Genomic DNA, 19493 nt, shown 5'->3' with positions numbered 1-19493 from the left:
TAGACTATCTTTGGCCTAATAGGAGACTAGAGTGCAAAGATAGGAACTATGACTTTCCTTCCCTTACCCCTTTCTAGGAAAGCATGTGTATGGAAGATTACAGTATCAGGAATTGGATCAAGTGGAAAGGCTTTCTTAATCCAACTCCTTGTCATTCGAATGACATGTCTAGCTCAATGATTAATATCATCTCCTTTCTCTCTATCAATTTCTACATTCAGAATGGGTCTCTCACCAACTTTATCTATATTGAATAGGGGATCCAATAGTTCCTTGGAGTCCTGTAGCCTTATCTCATCAGGGATGGTCAAATGGAGAGCCTCTAGATACAAAGTCATCCTACAATAGTCTCTGATGAAAACATCATAGTCATTTATGGTGTTCATCCAATGATCTTCAATGGCATCCTCATGATAGAAATCCTTCCCAGCCAAGTTTTCCACTTTGCCCACATTGTCAAAATATGGTTGAGGAGAGTTGTACTCTTCAAGAGGATAGTTCTCCCATTCCCATTCAAATGTCAAAATATCTTGTTTTCTCTTCACTTGATATGCTCCTACAACAAAAGACCAATCCCAACAAGGTCTCCATTTTTTTTGATCCTCTCATAAGCTGACTCAATCTGCTGGGATACTTCCATTAGGACCAACTTGTCACTTCGGTACCTTAGGAGTTTCTTCAGATTGATAGATGCACCACCTACCCAAATATATGTAAATGTCCTTAACTGGATGAAATATTCTTTAAGAGTTGTGATATGTGCCTTGGCTTCCTAAGACAATCTCTTCCCATAGTCCCCTTTAATGAATCAAATGATCGCAAAGATGAAAGCATCATTTACAATTCTGTACTCTTTGCTCTATGGTGAGAGCTTCTTCTTCACCAACTGAGGATAGACTATGTATGGCCAAGCATTGGAATCCTACATACTACCTTTCTTGTATAACTTAAGATAGTTCATTACCCTTGCTGCAAGTAGGTACACCACATAAGAGGTCATATAGAACTTCTTCTTGTCCTTTACCATCCTCGACTGCTGACACAAGTTTTCACTAAGTGCGGTGGCCCAATCCAATGGTATCTTTGCATGCCTAATGGTCTCAATGAAGTTAACCATGAATGGAGTGAGATGACCTACTACAAGTAAGCCCATGACTTTACTTAGGAGAATAATAGAGTATTCGATGTCATCCTTCATATATCCCTAAGTCATATCCACTTTGCTAATTGTCTTTTCCCGAGGTGGCTTCTTAATGAAGTACAAGGAATTTATGATATTGATGGCTCCTTGGTGATGATCTTTATACCATCTTTCAGCTACTTCATAGGAGAGTTAGATGAACTAATCGGCTCTAGGAAGATGGAAGACCCTCTTGATGTTGTCAGGACGTAGATCTAAGACCACTTCTTTGGTGACGCTCTTAACTACCCTTTCATTAGGAACGAAGTGTTGAGACAAGGTCATGACCAAGGATGTGACACTGCATTCACTAATTTAGATCAGATCAATGTAGACACCAAGGTTGACCTTTGTGTCAGATTGTTTGAAACTTTTAGGAATTCTCCCAAGTCTATGTGTCTGAGGTTAGTATCTTTGATCTCAGCATACTCATCATGTAATCTTGACTTTGGGGGTACACCTTGGAACTTGAAAACAACTAGTTTCACTGTTGTTCTAGATGTAGATGCCATCTGATCATGTTACCTATGCATTACAAGAGAAGAAAATATCATCAGTCACCAAATAGTGAGAAAAGAAAACAAACAATGTAAGAAAAAAATCATCCCCCTTGGGGACTTATTTATTTTATTTTATTTTTGAAAATTTTTTTGTTTAATTTATTTATTTTTTTAATATTTTTTAATATTTTTATTTTTAAACATTTTATAATTTTAAAAAAAAATTCAAAACCCTTTGTTTAAAAATAATAATAATAATAAATAGGAAATTTAAAATGCGTGGGCACGTGCAGTAAGAAAAACCCCTACACACACAGCATGAGAGTGCCTAGTACCACCACAATGTGGACTGTGCACAGTGCAAGTGGCAGTTGGTGTCATTGCACTCATGTATGCGGTGCAAGCAGTGCCTAGCACAGTTGCAGCGTAAGTGACGGCTGGTGCTGCTACAATGTGGGCCTCACACTTACGTGCATAGTGTAAGCGATGCCTGATGCTGCCACGACATGGGCTGCAATGAGTAGTGCCCAATACCATGGCATGGGCTGTAGCACCTAGTGCACAACATGGGCTGAAGAGCATGCATAGCTCTAATGCATGAGCACAGGATCATGAAAAAAAGAGGGGGGTGGAGCAGAAGCTCACCTCTCCCTTGGGTTAATGAAGAAAAATGAAAAGGAGAGGGAGGAAGAAGGGGTTTTATAACCCCTCCTCCCCTCACGTGTAAAAAAAAAATGCACTGCACCTATGTGCATGCGCACAAGTGAGGGGAGGGAGGATTTTTTTATTTTTTATTTTTTTTGAAACTTGCATCTCAACCTTTTTCCATTTTTTGTTTTTGACTTTTCTAATTTTTTTTGTAATTTTATCATTTTAAATTTTTTTTTTTGTAATTTTATCATTTTTTAAATTTTTTTTGTGTTTTTTAGAATTTTGATGCAAACTTATAAACACATTTTCTTCTTTCGACTCTCGAATCGAGAGTTCGGGAGTAAAAAAAAAATAGGGGGTCCCCATTCCTAGTGAGGAATGGGGTGTGTGTTGTGAATACCACAACATAACTTTATACACCTCTATGAGTGTATGATACCTTAGACCTTTTATTGATGTCAAAATCTATAGGTCTTTCACCCAAGTATGTACCTCATCCATTAATCCAAAATCCTAGTTCACTATGGACACCAATTTATGCATGCTTGAAAAATGTAATGTAATAGGTTCAAATTGCCTTGTATTATCTATACACCCTTTTCCTCAAAATTGTCATGTCATTGCTGACATGGTTCGAAAAATGAATCCATCTATACAATACCCTTCTCCTTTATCTCTAGTATCACAAAAAGAGTGATCTTTGGATGAATTGGATCTATTGGGCCCACTATTCCATGGAGATAGCCTCTCATAAGCACATTTTGTCTCCACAGCATCAACAATTTAGACTCATTTCTGTCCATATGCTTAAACACCTTTTTTAGGCCCATAGTAATCCATACTTTTGTGGTGCCTACCATGGGCCTTTCTAATAGGACCTCCTTGATTTGATAATCATTAGGAGTCAAATCCTTAGTGTTAGAATGTGGAGGGGGGATGGCTATGTATGCAAGCAAGTCCTGATCTTGGTTCTTCATAATGAAGGCCAGTGGTTATGCATCACCCATAGGTTTCTCAGGCTTCTTGATGGATTTTACTAGCTCATTCATTCCCTCATCAATAGTCACATTTAGTTGCCTCTTCTATCAAACCATGACCTCCCTCTTCATCCAAGAAGGTGTCATACCCATTGGAGACATATATTTGACTGAAGAGGGGGTTTGCACTATAGATCCTTTTCCCTTATCACTACTCTATGGATTTTTTTCTTGTTGAGAGAGATCACTAGTTTGAGTCTTTGTTTTTTCTTGGGCTATGGTCCCAGTCTTGGTATCATGACAAGTTTTTAAAGGTTCCTCATGTATTTTCCCCTCATGATACTTCATCGACTTGTATTTGTTGGGGCTCTTCTTTCTCTACTGCCTATTCTTCAAAATTTGTCATGAAAGGAAGTGGCATCATCGAGCTTTTGTCTAGGAATGAAAAATCTTAAGATGGTAATAATGCTAAGCTTAGAGATCCTTGAGGTAGAGGTGGTAATTGGTTCCAGACCTATATTAGAGATTGACTCATTAGAGTATCTTGCATCTTCTCCCCCACCATCTCAGTGCCTAGAAGCATGAAATCAAAATCTAAGAGGTCAAAGATGTCTATCTCTTGACCCTCCATGTCTACAATCCATTATTGCTACTCATCCTCTGAAGAGGTAACCTAAATAGGTTCTTTTAGAATTGTTGGTAGCATTATGGTGGAGATTCTTCTTCTTTCCTCTTTTGTGGCCCTAGCCAAGTGAGTCCTCTAACTCAAGGGGACATATCCAATTTGTTCCCCTTCTTCTTCTTCTACTTCAGCTTCTAGAATTGTTTTGGGCACCTATGGGAGGAGTATTCTTTTTCTTTAATCTTCTCCTATGTGACCCTCCCATAGTGGAATCAACCCTAGCCTTCTTGGGAACTAAGGGGGAGTCTTATTTCTCTTTACCTACTAGTGGCACCCTCTATTCTTCTTCTTGCTCTGGCTCCTATTCTTGTCTTAGTGGAGGCACTTGTTTAGTCTCTTGGACTTGAGTTGCTTACTCATCTCGAGGCTCGGTTTTTTCAGGACCTTACTATAGTTGTTAAGGTAGGTGGGCCTAAGCTATTTTTTTTCTACCCTTTATCACTCTCTTCCTTTCCAGTCCTCTATTTTCTTCAAAATACTTAATTTCCTACTCATATCGATGAACTATTTCTAGCCTCACTGGTGATTGAGCTAGGAAATTTGGTAGTGTGACCTTCACACCTTTGCCTTTGATAGGTCATTTTGTGGTTTGTAGAGGAACAACCTATGGAATTGGATCAAATTTAAAAGGCATCTTGATCCATTCCCTCATTATTTGGACTATATGGTGGGTTTGGTTGTTTTCACATTCTCATCCCTACCAATCTTTGTATTCAGGATTGGCATACCATAAATTTTGTCTTGATTGTACAATGGATCTAGGACATCTTCAATGTCTTTCTCAATAGACTTGAGTGGGATCTTCATTTTTAAGGCCTTTTTTGCTAGATAGAGACTCATTCTATAATAATCCCTTATTCGAATATCATAGTCATCTATTCCATTCATCCAGTGATCTTCCAGTGCATCTTTATGTATGAACTACTTCCCTGCCAAATGTTGCACCATCCCAATATTATTGAAGTATGGATGAGGGGAGTTGTAATATTCTAAGGGATATTGATCTCATTTAGAATTGAAGGTCATGATATCCTATTTCTGCTCTATGATTCTACCTGCTGCCTCTACTAACATCTATTTGGCATAATAACCCTCTATGAATTGGATGATTACGAATATAAAGCTTTCATTCACTATCATGTACTCCTTGCTATGATTTGAAAGCTTCTTCTTCACCAACTAAGGATATGCCACATAATTCCATTCATTAACATCTTGTATGCTACCTCTTTTGTAAAGTCCTAGGTAGTCAGTTGCTCTAGCTACCAATAAATACACCAAATAATGTCATATAGAATTTGGGGTCAGCATTAAAAACTATAAGTTGTTCATCTAGGTTATTGCTCAACGATATGGTCCAGTCAATTGGCATCTTGGTCATTCAAATGGTTTATATAAAATGGACCATCTAGATATTGAGATGTCCAACTACTAGTAGACCCAAGATTCTACTCAAAAGCACAATGGCATATCCCATGTCACCCTTTATATATCCCCAAGCCATGTCTACCTTACCAACTCTATAGCCCACTGGTGTTATATCAATTAGAAATGATGAGCGGATTATCTCTTTGGCTTCCTTCTCATGCTCTTGAAACTAGTAAATTTGAGCCTATTTTTTGATGCCTAGGTAGTCAAAATTTTGACACTTCCACATCAAAATTCAGGATCTCTAGAATTTCATCAAAATTTTGATGCACTCCATGGCTATCAATTTATTGATAGGCCAGTCTATCAAAAATCATCCCCATCTATTTCACATGGTGGTGTTAGACAACTAATTTGAAATGTCAACCTATCAACATTAGCCAAATATGATTCAATAGGTTTGTTATGCCATCGATGACAAACCTAGTTGAAATATTGATGCCTACTAGAGATGATTCGATGGGTTTTTCATACCATTGATATTAGTCTATGTCAAAATATTGAAGACAGCTAGAGATGATTTTATGGGCTTTTCATACCATTGATGGTATGCCACATTGAAATATCAATGAAAACTAGAGTAAAAATAAAATGAAATAGTCTCACTATATAATAGGCTAATAATAGGCTAATAACATCATTACTAGACATTTTTTTATTGTTGACTCTTTTTAAAAAATTTTGATAGATTGTTGTTTTGCTAAAATTGTACTAGTTCTATTATTGTACTATTAATAGGTCAATAATCTATTCCATGAACTAGAACCCTATTTCTCTTTTTAATGATAACAAAACATGAATTGACTCCTATCAAATATTAGTAAGTATGATCAACTCATCATCACTACAAATAGGAGTACATGATTTTGAAATAAGCTATAGAAGAATATAAATAGGGTGAGGATAGGCTATGCTTAGGCTTGATGTGGCTATATAGCCTAAGATAGAGCTTCTCATTGGCTATGGATATAAATTCTACCATGAACCAAGTATGAATCTGGCCACATCAATAGAACCACCAAATAGACATTTAGTGAGGTTTGTTATAGGAATGTTGATAGATCCATTCAAAAGGAATCCATGGTCACAAATATTTAAAATATAGTGCATGAAATATTAACATAGCCTTACTAGATATAAATATTAAAAAATCTTTGCTAAGAAAAAAAAGATAAATATAATCAATTTCCTATTACTGTATAAGAAATAAATGTTTTTTCATATAGTGCATATGTCCAAATTAAAATGAAAATCTACATAATTACATTATACCAACAATTAAGGGAAGAAAAGAAAATTAACCTCTTCTGTATCAATTATAATTTGACCCAAATATCAAGAAACCTTAATGATGAGATCTCTCCAGAATTGAAACCTAGCTTCCCAATCCAACCTTTTCCCACTGAACACCTTAAATCTTGCACTTGTTATCACATCATCATAACTATTGTAAATATAAGAGGAGTAACTAAGAGGGGACGGGTGAATCATTTACTACAAAAATAAATCCCAAATCCCTTAGATGTAAATCAAAATTCTAATTAAACTATATTATGTTGTAACTTGGCAAACACACATGCACTCAGTTTACTTGGAAATAACTAAATATACTAATCCTAGTGTGACCAACCTTAATATTAAATTAGTTTCATACACATAAAATAAATAGAATGAACACAAGTGACACCAAGATTTAACGTGGAAACCTAACTTGGGAAAAACCACCAATCGTAACTAGGTATTGATTTTTATTCTTTTGAAGTGAGCCTTGTTAGGAGCTAACACTGTTAGAGGTTAAAAAACACACTATTAGGTGTGACCCTATTATAGGATTTAATCAACCTATTATGATTTTCCTTGTTAGAGGTCTTTAAGATACTTCAACCTAGAAATGCCACCTTGTTAGAGGATTTACAAATAGTTGTTAAGCCAACTCGATTAAGAGATTTAGATCATTGCTACAATGATTACAAAGTAACAATGAGATGACCTAATTTTTGATGCAACTAAATTACTAATTAAAAACATCAATTCTATCTTGTATACTTGATCATTCCTAATCAAATTTATCTTTCTAGCTCAACAAGGATATTATGCTTATCCTTCTAATTTGCTTCCTCTAAGCATCATCAAATCTTTTGTGATATTCCAAACATTTAATCATCAAATTGACCTTATATTTATATCTTAGTTATTGTCAAATCATTTTGAATAAAACTTAGAATACTTAATATTCATCTCCTCAGTTAGCTAGAACCAAAAAAAAAAATATTGAATTCAATATGCCAAAACAAGAAAATCCTTTCTTAGTTGACCCTACTCAGTAGACACTAACTCATAAACAATTTTCCTATGTTAACCAAGTGAATATTCAAAAAGTTCCTTTCAAAATCAAGAGATCTTGGTTAGCACTAGTTCCATCCAACATTTTCTTCATTAATTGAGTGAGCTTGGATAACTCTCAACGTCTGCAAGATTTCATTTGACGACCTAGTGAACTTGGTAGAAACTGTCTTCTGAACTTGGAAAACTCTAGAATGCTCAAAAAACATAGGAAACTGAATTTTTCACCTGATTGATCTCAACATACACTAACTAGAAATGATATGACATTTTTTGTAACATCAAAGACAATACACAATTGACCAATTGTTTTCAACAATCTCCCTCTTTGGCATTAATGGCAGCACAATATGTCATAATATAATGAATTTTTTAAAGCAAGAATAAAGTAAGGAATATATCCTTAGTTTTATTCTAATTCTCATCCACGAGAACTCCCTTTATTAATGTGAACTCCCTCTTCCTTCAGTTTCTCCCTCTATCAGCAAAACTTTGTCTCTAACATCTTCTTCTAATAGAAAACTTTCCTTCTTTGATTTGACCTCTCTAAAGTAATAAAATTTCTATGAGATATGATAGAAAACTTCTCCCTCTTTGACATCTCATGCCAAAGATAATATTTAGTGAATATCAATGTACCTCATGTACTGATTCATTTGCAATGTGCCTTTTCAATACTACATCGAATCTCTAATCTACAATATGCCCTAGTTGATGCATCACTAAACTATATTTAGTGAGTTTCAAATAGGGGAATGACCCCTAACTTACCTCTTAGATACAAAAATGAATCCTTAGGTAATGGCTTAGTGAATATATCTTCAATTTTCTCTTTAGCATTCATATATTCCAATTGTACCTCTTTATCTTATACCAATTCTCTCAAAAATGATATTTTATAGCAATGTGCTTGGTTTTGGTATGCATCATAGGATTTTTTGATATATTAATTACACTGTTGTTATTATAGAAGATAACCACTAGATCCTTGATCTCTATCTTCCTACCTAACAACTGTTGCTTGAACCAAACAACATTGGAACAATTAACTACTACTACCACATATTATACCTTTGTTATTGATTGAGAAATATAATTCTACTTTTTTCTTGTCCAAGGCACTAGTGTTTTACTAAGAAAGAATCTTCCACCACTTGTGCTCTTTCCCTCATCAAAACTTCCTACCCAATCAACATCTATTAATGCTTTCAAATCATGTGATTTTCTTTGGGATTAGTTGAAAATCTTGCCACCATACCAATTGCAAATGCAATATTAGGTTTTATATGTACTACATATTACAATTTTTCAATTATTGATCTGTATGTAGTTTGATCTACCTCTTTGGAATCATCATTTTTGAAAATCTTATGTCTAGTAGACATAGGTGTTCCAATAGGTTTTGAATCTTCCATTCCAAACTTCTTTAGTATCTGCTTGATATGTTTGGATTGAGTAATGTAGATATCATCTTTCTTCTGCTAGATCTATAATCCAACAAAGAATTTTATCTCACCAAACATGGACATATCAAATTATTTAATCATCTCTACCAAAAATGCCTTGCATAAGTCATCATTTCCTATAAATAAAGTGTTATCCACAAAGATTTATGCCAACACAATCTTCTTGTATGGTCCTTTGATATACAAACTGTTGTTATCATTTGTTCTTTGAAAACTAATCTTTATCAAGTAGTTATGAAGTCTTTCATACCAAGCTCTAGGAGCTTTTTTGAAACCATACAATTCTTTGTGTAATTTGCAAACCATATCTCTTTTGCTAGGATCTACAAAACCTTCAGGTTTCTATGTAGAATTCCTCATCAAGAATGTGAATTTTACATCTATTTGATATGCTTTAAATCTTTTATGTGTTGCATATGCTAGTAAAGTTATAACATCTTCTAATCTTGTAATAGGAGAAAAAGTTTCACCATAATCAATACCTTATTCTTGAGAATAACCTTTACAAACAAACCTTGCTTTGTTTCTTGAAACTTTTCCATCTTCATTTAACTTATTTTTGAATACCCACTTTGTGCCAATTACATTTTTATCCTTGCATGAAGGAATAAGAGTCCAAGTCTTATTCTTCTCTATCTGTTCTATTTTTGCATTCATAGCTTTAATCCATCTATCATTATCCAAAGCATCTTTAGCAATTCTAGGTTCAAATTCAACAAGAAAACATGTATCTTTTAATTTTTTTCTCATCATTCTTCCATCTGAATTGTCTCCAATGATCTGATCAGGTGTATAGTGCTTTCTGACATATCTTGCTAACATAGGTACTTTGGATTTAGAGCATGTTCCATTAATCTCTTTATGATATGATATATCAAGCTTGGATCCCACTGTCTATAACTTAGGTCCATTAGACTTGGTTTGCTCTAGCAACAACTCGATAGCTTTTGAATACAACTCGAGTCCTTCAGACTATGACCTGGGTTGCACTAGTTGCAACTTGGTAGCTTTTGGAGATTTTGGGGACTCAAAAGGTGAGGCCTCTTCACTTCCAAATGGATTTGGAAATGTACCAGGTTCATAGTAAGCAAACCTTCTATAATCCTAAGGTTCTTTGTTGCTTTCTTCACTCTTTTTTGCAAATTCATCAATTCTCACATGTTCACTTTCTATGATATTATGAGTAGATAGATTCAAACATTTGTATGCTTTACTTTTGTAGGAGCATCCTAGGAATATTCCTTCATCACCTTTGAAATCAAATTTACCTTTCCTATATTCCTTCAAGATATAAAATTTTCTACTAAATACTTTCAAGTTACTTACATTAGGTTTGTAGTCATACCATATTTCATAAGGAGTTTGATTTGAGTCTTTCTTCAACTATACCGTTTTCAAGGTATGCACTACATACTGATTGCTTCCTTCCAGTATTTGATTCCAACACTCTTTTCTATCATTAAAGTTCTTGCACAATCCATGATGGATCTATTCCTTCTTTCAGTTATAAAATTCTGATGGGGTATACTAGGAACTGATACTTATCTCTTTATTTCCTTTTTCAATGTAGAATTTATTGAACTCATTGGAAATGAATTCATCACCTAATCTCAAATATTCTAACTTCTTTCTAGTTTCTTTCTCTACTCTTGCTAGATACCACTTAAATTTTTGAAAAGCTTCAAATTTTTCTTTTAGATACATTATAGTCATCATTCTAGAATAATCATCAAAAAATAGAATAAAATACTTATCTCTATTATAACTCTCTATTCCAATAGGTCCACATTAGTTTGTATGAACTAGCTTGAAGACTTCTTTTGAATTATAGTCTTTGCTTTTGAAACTTGTATTTCCCATCTTACCAATTTGACAATTTTTGCGTAGACCTATATCAAGTTTTCTTAGACTAGGAATACCTTTTACTCTTCTATTTTTTCTTATCTTGACTAGATTATCAAAGTTCACATGACATAACTTTTTATACCATAACCATTTTTCTTTTACTTGAGCAATAAAGCATGAATTTTCATTTAGATCTAGGTAGAATAGGTTACCTTTTGTTTGTTTGCCAGACCCAACCAAATTACCTTTTCCATCCAGCATCTTGTTGTGGTTCCACAACACACGCCCCATTCCATACTAGGAATGGGGGCCCCTTAATTTTTTTGAGTCCTTGAATTCATGATTTAGGATTCAAGAAAATGTTAGAGTCAAAATATATATGTATAATAATTAAAGTGCGCACTGCATATAATGTACGTGCGCCACCTGTGAGGTTCACGCCACACCTACGTAGGTATAAAGCCCCCTCCCACATCTTCCAAGTGCATTATTATTTTTTTCAAACCCTTTGTAAAATGTTTCACAATGCAAAAGGTATACTCTCTATTTCGTGTCATGGCATAGCACCTACACGCACCTCCAAATCACATGCCTCACAATCTTGAATGCAATGCGCCATGCACCTGCACATGCTGTACTATGCCACACAGCATGCTTGTATGTGTGCTTCAAGTAGCCTGCCCCCACTTCACACACTTCCATCTCTATGTCTATGCGCGTTGCTCTCGTCATGACCACTACTCCATTCTACGTATGTTATGTGCAACCCAACCGTGCCACACTAAACACCATTGTGCCAAATACTATAGTGCCACATGCATCTCTTGTGCACTATGCTTGCACTTCCCCCATAGCATGCTCTCGCTTCTTCATACATGCCTGCTCAATATGCACATTCACTATGAAGCCCTACACCCACTCTCATTATGTGTGCAGTGCAACAAGCATGTCACGTCTCTATAAACCCTCACTCCACACCCAAAACCCTAACATGTCATGTGCACTGTGCTCAACACCTACATGCACACTTTGAGTCTAAAAAATGAAAAATTAATAAATAATAAATAATAATAAAATAAAACAGAAATAAAATAAAATAACCCGCCTTTTTTATTTTTTATTTTTAACTTTTTTCAGTAGTTAGTTAAAGAAATTTAATGCTTTTTCATTTTTTATCACTAATTTTTCATTATTTTGAACTAATAAATGATTTTCTCATTTCATGCAAAGATTAAATGGCATCCACATCCAGAGAGAAAATTTCACCCAAGCCCATTGTATTCAAGTTTCAAGGTGCACCATCAAAATTGAGGTTCCATGATGATCATGTAGAAATCAAAGACACCAACTTGGGAAACATATATTTGGGAGAATTCCTTAGAATCTACAAAAAAATCACCAAGAGATCTACACTAGTATCCTCACTATTTTTTTGGGTTGGTGAGCGCAACTTTGCATCCTGTATCAGTACAATCAGCAGAATTGATCATGGCTCTAGCACAACATTTTGTTTCTGAGGAGAGAGTGGTTAAAAGTGTAACTAGAGAAGTGGTACTATAATTATGACCTGATAACATCAAAAGGGTCTTCCATCTCCCAAGGGCAGATCAATTCATTAGACTCTCCTATGAAGCAGCAGAGAGATGGTACAGGGAACACTAGAAAGAGGCAATGGAAATCATCCAATTATCTTACCTCATTGAGACACCTCCTAGGGGTAGGATCATAGGAAAGGTGGACATAAATAGGGGATACATGAAGGAATGTATTGGTTATTCCATCATCCTTTTGAGTAGAGTCATGGGTTTACCAACAATTGGCCACCTTAGTGCTTTCATGGTCAACTTCATCGAGACAATCAGGACAACAAGGATGTCGTTGGACTGCGCCACCACACTAAGTGAGAACTTGTGTGAGCAATTAAGGGTAGTTAAGGAAAAAAATAAGTTCTATATGACTTCTTACATGGTTTAGCTTCTTGTAGCAAGGGCGAAAAACTACCCAGTTTTGTACAAGAGAGATAGTATGCAGGATCCTAATACCTAGCCCTATATTTTTTACCCTCAACTAGTGAGGAAGAAGCTCTCAATGCAAAGAAAATGATTTAGAATAATGAATAATGCATTCATCTTCATAGTCATTTGATTCATTGAAGGTGATTATGCAAAAAAATTGTCCGATGAGGCAAAAGCACATATAACAACTCTCAGGGCCTACTTTATCCAATTCAAGATATTCATGTATCTACGGGTAGTTGGTGCCTCCCTTAACCCTAAGAAACTCCCCAGATATCCTATTGACAAACTAGTGTTATTAGAGATTGCCCAGTAGATTGAATCAGGATATGAGAGGGTCAAGAGACAATGAATACCTTGCTAGGCATGGCCCTTAGTCATAGGACCATATCAGGTGAAACAAAAACAAGATATTATGTCCTTTGAGTGGAAATGGTAGAATTATCCCCTCAAAGAATACAATTCCCCTAGGCCATACTTTGATAATATCAGGAGAGTGGAGAGTTTGGCAAGTAAGGAGTTCCATCATGAAGATATTGTGGAAGATCATTGGATGAACACAACAAATGACTATGATGTCTGCATAAGGGAATATTATAGGATGACTTTGTATCTAGTAGAGAAGGCTCTCCAATTGAACATTCCTGAAGAAATAAGGCAACAAGATTCAAAGGAGCTACTGCATGCCTTGTTCAAATTAGGAAAAATGGGAGAGAGGCCCATCATAAATGTTGAGGCTAATAGGGAGGATGGCGATGATATTAATCATTGGGCAAGGTACATAGTCAAAATGACTAAGGATTAGATCAAGAAGCCTTTTTAGCTTGATCTAATACCTGACACTATTATCTTTCATGCTCAAGCCTACCTTGAGAAAGGTAGAGGTAGGAAAGTTAAAATTCCTACCTCTGTAGCCTAGTCTCTCATTAGGCTAGAGATAGTATACCAACTTGATTGCTTGGTTGGATACTATAATCCTCCAAAGAGGAAGGGAAAGTGTTGGAATGTCTTAATGGGAAGAGTGCTTTTGAGAGGGGGGGTGAATCAGAAGTACTAGCCTTTTTTAACTTGTTTTAAATCCTTAATAACATATTATTAAAATTAACATGCATGCATATAAACGTTAAACAATCATGAGAAAAAAACATGCATCACCACATAACACTTGAGATTTTGGTGACCCAGAAACCCTCCAGGAATAAGAAGGTAAAACTGGGGTGGGGATGATACCCATGAAATTACTGAAGCAATTGATTTCAACCACTTCTAATGGTTTTCCCTATTAAAGGCCTGCCCTATTAAAGGCTACAACACACTATTAAATGTGACCCTATTTAAGGATTTATACACCCTATTAGGAGTGTGCCTTGTTAGAGGACTTAAGAACATTCAACTTAGAATGCCACCCTATTAAAGGGTTTACATAAGGCTATTAAACCCACCTAACTCAATAGGATTTCCAAATTCCTAATACAATTGTGAGAGAGCATTAGAACAATACACCTAATCTAATGCAATATCTGATGCTGATCTCAAGTACTTGATCTGCTCTTCTATCACTAATATTTGCTAAATTTGATCTGCTTATTGTGTTCCTTGTTCTGTTTTGATCAACTAGATGTGTAAATGTCATCCTTTCCACTAAATCTTTGACACCAATATTCTGCAACAACCTTAATGATAGGCTCTACTTTTCCTTCTTATTTCCTCTCTTACTCTCACATTGTTCAATGGTGTCAAGACTCCCTTATAAAGATTAGTGGTTTGTTATACATCCTTGATTCAAGTGTTCCTGCTCAAATCCTTTAAATTCACCCATTGGCTGCATGCAGTCTCCAATTTTCTAATTGGCTATATGAGGATCACATAGATGGTTGTGAGGATTTGATCTTATCCTTTTATCCTATCATGAGTCATGCATAACTGTTTCACATCATGGTTTGTATTGGCACAAAATCTTATGCTAATCTTATGTTTCTCGGCACATGAAGTAATATTGATGCTCGACACCATCTATTCTGGATTGCTCGGCATCCACTATGTTCCTTGTGTTACTCAACTCCTATAGAATTCTTGCATTACTCAGCTCCTATAGAATTACTATGTCACTTAGCACTTGTTAGTTTTTTGCATTGCTCAGCTCCTATTGATTCCTGAATTACTCGGCACATATTGGTCTCATCTACTTGGCAACTACTATAACTTGCTCAACACATACTATCTTCTGGTCTACTCGGCACTATCTATAACTAGACATGTGTTAGAGTTTTGGCTCATCTTCCATTGTATACTCAGTATGTATAGTGGAAATGGTTAAGTGTGTTGACACTCATTTGTCAATCTTACTTATTTGATCAACAAAAAGAACAAGAGGAAGAGGACCTCCCCTCAAAGGATTCAAACAGAGCAAGGTGAAGCGCAAGCACCTTCCTAGCAATAGGAAGAGAGTGTGCAAGGATCCAAAGATACTGGAGCTACCCAAGTCTAGGATGTCCCTCAATTACCTCCCTTTGTGCCCAACCAGTTAGAAGAGGGAGAGGGTCAACAAGTTTCCATTCCTCCTTTGCAAGAAGAGCCAGAATCCCCTTCTGCCTCCACAAAACAAAAAAGGATTAAAATTTGAATGAAGAAAAGACAAAGAGTGACTAGGAGAATGGTCCCTTTTTCATCTATTCTTGAGACCATTCCAAAAGGTGAACAAGAAGTAGAAGAGGAGACAAATGAGGAGGAGTAGCTACCCTTGTAGAAAAGAACTCAGCTAGCTAGAGTCATCGAACAAAGAAAAAGTATCATGGGTATATCACCATCCACCCCAATAGGACCCCTAGAAGTCTCTTCTTTGGAAGATGAAGTACAAATAGTGGGTGCATGAGCAAACTGAAGAGGGTGATGACATTTTAAAAATATTAGATTTTGATTTTATGCTCGTAGGAATAGAGTTAGTTGGGGATAAGATCAGGGACACCCCTATAGGTGAACCTCAACAAGAAGACTGGATGTAGATTCCACTAGATTCATAGGGTCCTAATCTTACTCCCCCATCTCCAGCACAAATCACAATGGTAGATAAGGGATCAGTTACTTCTCCACCTTAGATTTTAGAAGAAGAGCAATTTTAGAAGGAACCATCACAAGAGGAGGAACCAGAAAAAAGGGTGACTGATGAAGTTTCAAAGGAGGGACAAATAGTGGAATATTCTCAACCACCTTCCCAATACACTGAGGTGCAAGTTGTAGGGTCCACTGAGACTAAGAGTATAGGAGGAGAGCCCTCACAATACGATACAACTTTGAGGAGGAGTGATAAGGGGAAGGAGGTAGAAGAACAAACTCCTTCTTTGAGAGCCAGGTCTTTAGTTGAACACATCCCTAGATGGCTTCAAAAAGAAATAATGAGGAGTACTAAACCTTAATTCCGTGCTTTGGAGGAAGAAATTTGTGATATTGTAGACATTTTGGATAAACTTGAGTCCCTATCACATGAGGCAACACCGTTGGCATTTGTCACTAGTACATAAATCTAGGAATTCTTTGCACAAATGGATGTCCCTCTTGAGGACTCAGATGCAAAAAACCTTGGTCCCCAAGATTACCAATTAAAGAAGGTTATGCTAGGGAGACCTACGTGAGATATATCCTAATTAATGATGACCTTGGGAGTCAAAGAAGTCCTCAAGAACATGGAGTAGGATGAGGTCAAACTCCAAACACTTTGAATGCAAGTTGAGATCCTAAAGGGATATTTAGCTAAAGTAGTTGGTCCTCTGGAACTTGAGTGCCCCAAGGAGACTTTGAATACCATTCTTAGAGAAGGGGGAAGTATACAGCTAGACCCATTTTTTAAAGTTTTGAGGAGAAAGATATTCTGATTATCACAAGAAATTTGAAGTTAATACATGCTACACAAGAAAATATGAATAAAATCATAGTGATTTTGAAGTAGGACTTTAGTATTATGGATGAAATAAGGGCCTAGAGTAAGGATTTACAAACTTTGCAAGCCATTAAGGAGAAAAGGTACAAGATTTCGATTGATGTATATACAAGAGAAGAGTTAGATATGATTGATGATTAGATAGAGAAAATAGAAGATAGCAATAAAGTAATGGAAACATTACATGAGGAGATTCATCAACTCAAGGACAAGCCTGAGAGCAAATTTTGGAAGCAGAGAGACATTATAGCGATCCATGCTTGGATATTTTTGAAGATGAGAACATGAAAATTTGTTATCTATATAGACAATGATAGAGAATTTTAGGAATATTTTTTTGGAAGTTGCTGATGATAAAGACATCCAACAAGCCTTCAGAACTAAACAAGCATTGTTAGCATTGGATACCAAACTCAAGGATTTTGTTGACACCCAAATTGAGGTAGACAATTATAGACAAAAGGTCAAAGAAAAATATGAGGATTTGGATTTACTATATGTGGCTAAAATTATTGAGATTATAGAGAAATTCAAGGGCAAACATCCAAACATAGCTTTGGGATGAAGAAGAACAAAACCCAGATGCCAGAATTTCAGTTTTGACACTCAGTAAAATTTTGAGATTTTGGACCATTTTGAGGTGCACAGGTATATAGGTATGCAAGTTTTTAGGTACACAAGTCTATAGGTATGCATGTCCATAGCTCCATAGGTGCGCATTTTCAAAAGAGTTCCGCTGACAGTTAACTGCCAATTCCAAAAATAGAGTTTTCTATGCATTGAGAACGCATTCCAATGGCACTTTAACTCCTACAAATGCCCTATAAATGATTAGCTTCCATTTTTGGCACTTCCATACATTTCCACTTCAACTCAAACCTTTCTCATTCTTTCTTCTCTCATAATTTCTTTGTTTTTGACATGTAAAGGCTCATGCATCCAATTAATGAATATAAAATGGATGGAGTCTTACTAAAGCATCAATTAAGTAATTAGTTTGTTTTATTTTTAAAAAATCATTTTATTTCATGAAGATATCTATCACTCTCAACACAAATTGAGGAGACGATTTCTTATAAATACCTCATTGTAATATGTAATCAACACCACCATTATTATGCAATAAAATTATGCTTTTGGTGCTCGCATTTGGAATGTAGTAATACTTTCTTGAATGTGTCATATTTTTGTGAATCTTGTTCATGGAATTGTGATTGAGCCAAAGGTTTATTACTTTGTTTCTAGTTGTGTGATCTTTTAGTTCTAGTGTTTGCTACAATTTAACAAATTCCACTAACATATCTAGCTTGAGAAGAAATCACTAAATTGTGCCTGCATAACTCTCTGTCTCACATGAGCGCACTTTCCATGGCATTAAAATTTGATGAAGAGTGAAATATCATATGATCATTAAATTTTTCACTGATGATTACATCAGTGGAATTGAGGAAGCTCTACTCCTACTTTCATTGGTTACCTACCAATTTCTTTGAAAGCTTAACTCGTAGATGTGTTTTTTTTTGTAGCTTATGTCTATTAGGATTTCAATTTCACATTATTGGCTTTGAATTTCATGTTATTTTCCTTAATGTTCTTGTTATTTTCTTTATTAACCCCTTGTTAGAATAGGATTTCATACTAGCTGCACAGTTAGATTGCATTCATAAAAAACATAAAAATACAAAAACATAGTTCTTTTGTACATTATTTTTGAAGCAGTGTGTAGATTCTTCATTTCATCTTAAATCAAAGTGAACCAGAAAAGGCCTTCTTGTGAACATTCACATTTATCTTTAGCTGAGCAGACTCTAGTAGGTTGCAAGATCACCTAGAACCTTGGAGTTGATTCATAAATCAGCTTTTCAAGAGAGGAGTTCGCAAGAATTCCTACCATTTAGCATCATGTAAAATCATAGCTCAACACATCTTAGCCTTCCCATTCATGAATTCTACCTTAAATTCAATGTTATTCAACTATGCCACACTCAATAGATTATACTTTAGTCCTTCAACCTAATAAGAATTGTCACATCTAAGCTCATTGGTTAGTGAGATACAACCTTTTCCCTTTATGGAAAAAATGCTCCATGTATTCAAATTTTATTTTATCACCATTCATATGATGTAAGTAGCCACTATCAATAATCCATGTATCATTTTTTCTAACATGAGAGATAAGTGCAATTTTATCTCCATCATCAAATTCATCTTTTATAGAAATATATACCATTTCATCATCTTCACTACTATCTTAATATTTATCCATAAAACAAGACTTCTTACCTTTTTCCTTGTATTATTTGTAGTTCATTAAATCCTTCTTGCCTTTTTACTTCATGTGATTCTTTTCATCTTTGTCATCTCTATTTGGGCACCTTATAGAAATGTGTCCAACTTCTTCACAAGAGAAATAGATTAGAGGGATCTTACCTTTATACTTTCCTTTTCCTTTGGGATACCTTCTTGCAAGAA

The sequence above is a fragment of the Cupressus sempervirens genome, chromosome 9 (assembly GCF_028749045.1).
Source record: "Cupressus sempervirens isolate cs-2001-9-10 chromosome 9, ASM2874904v1, whole genome shotgun sequence".
In the NCBI taxonomy this organism is placed as follows: domain Eukaryota; kingdom Viridiplantae; phylum Streptophyta; class Pinopsida; order Cupressales; family Cupressaceae; genus Cupressus; species Cupressus sempervirens.
The sequence above is the reverse complement of the archived record's forward strand: the minus strand, read 5'-3'. Positions refer to the sequence as shown.